Source organism: Austrofundulus limnaeus, unplaced genomic scaffold, assembly GCF_001266775.1.
Source record: "Austrofundulus limnaeus strain Quisiro unplaced genomic scaffold, Austrofundulus_limnaeus-1.0 Scaffold429, whole genome shotgun sequence".
Taxonomy (NCBI): domain Eukaryota; kingdom Metazoa; phylum Chordata; class Actinopteri; order Cyprinodontiformes; family Rivulidae; genus Austrofundulus; species Austrofundulus limnaeus.
Window position 1 is genome coordinate 81,936 of NW_013952831.1, and position 1,596 is coordinate 83,531.

Here is a 1,596-nt window from a genome sequence, read left to right on the forward strand (position 1 = left end):
CATCAGGACCATAAAAGCATAACATTACGAGAATAAAGTCATAATATTATGAGAATAAAATCGTAATATTATGAGATTAAAGTCATACTACAAGAAAAAAGTCTTAATATCCTAGCCTTTACGTGAAAAAGCATGCAGTCATCACTGCATTAAAATGAGAATGTTGTCAAGTTGTTCTTTATTGTTAATAAATAAATAGTTATTGTTGGAATAATTGTATGAATCTTATATGTTATCATTCTTATTAATAATCTGTGCTTTCAGTTTTTTTTATAATGTTTGCAGTGTGGCCAAACCAGAAGTGCAGACTGCTGATGATTCTTGTTCTCAGCCTGAGAAAGGAGAATTTGTTCATGCAGACGGCTGCAGCTGTGGGTTTTCAGCAGAGCTCTCACGCTGGTTGTTATGTCTATGTTTTTTTCTGTATTTGATGTGTGAAACCTGTTTCAACCGTGTTTTCCCCCACCCTTTAGCGGTTGATACATCTCTGTAATTAGGGCGTTCCTAACTTTAATAAAATGCATGTGGGAACCGGGGCTGCTCAGAGTAAGTGGAGATTGTAACTGGTGCAGCTCCGTTTACTCTCCTTGCAAGTAAACAGTATCTAACCTGTCTGTGTCTTCCTTTCAGTTCTGTTTCTGCAAATGTTTGGTGTTTAAACCTGACATTTTACTTGGTCCTTCGAGAGCCGGATTCCAAGATACCTGACGGTTCCAGCGGACGGATGAGAGCTTGGTGAGAGTCTGTGGCCACAGCATCAAGTCCTGTTTGCAGGGCCAGTTCTTTTCCATCGGCTGGGACCCGAGGGTTGACAGGATACCACCAAGGATAGACACACGAACAGGCGAGTTGTTTTGACTTAAAAATGAAAGAAAGTGTGGTCAAAATAGAGTTATAAAAAACCTTGATAATCCTAGGCACTTACCAAGTAAAGAGAATAAACAGTTAAATTCCGTGAAGGGTGGCGGCGCCCTCTATCTTAAATAGTTAAAGCCCGTGCAGGACGACGGAGTCCTCTGTTTAAAGAAGAATATCACCGGTAAAGATGAGAAAATAAAAATAAGATCGCGACGTAAAAAAAAAAAGAGTTCTGAACTTGTGTGTGTGTGAGAAAGTGAGTGTGAAAGGAAATTCTTTCTCCACTAGGAGATCGAGTTTCATATAATATCTGATAATAAATACAGTGAGTATCAGTGGATGCAGAGGTAAGAGGACCGGAGAGTGGGGTTCTACCACTGATAAAATTATCACTGTGTTATCAGACAAAATATCCAGTGTTAGAGACCCTATGTCTGAACCCACACTGGATCCAGATTTAAAATTAGAAATACGTATATCAGATAAGTTACACGTAGATCCAACACATCCTAGAGCTCAACAACTCCTTCTTCTATTACAACCATTACAAGAATTAAGCGAAGAAGACCCCAATACTAGAGTTCTCGTAAAAATAGAACCGGTCCCAGATGACGACACTGAAAAAACACTAGGACAAGTTACAGTAATTCTCAGTTGCCCACTAACAAGCAACCAAATAACCTTCAAAACAGATTTGATAGGTACAAATTAAAATGGGGAAATCAAACAGTAAAATAA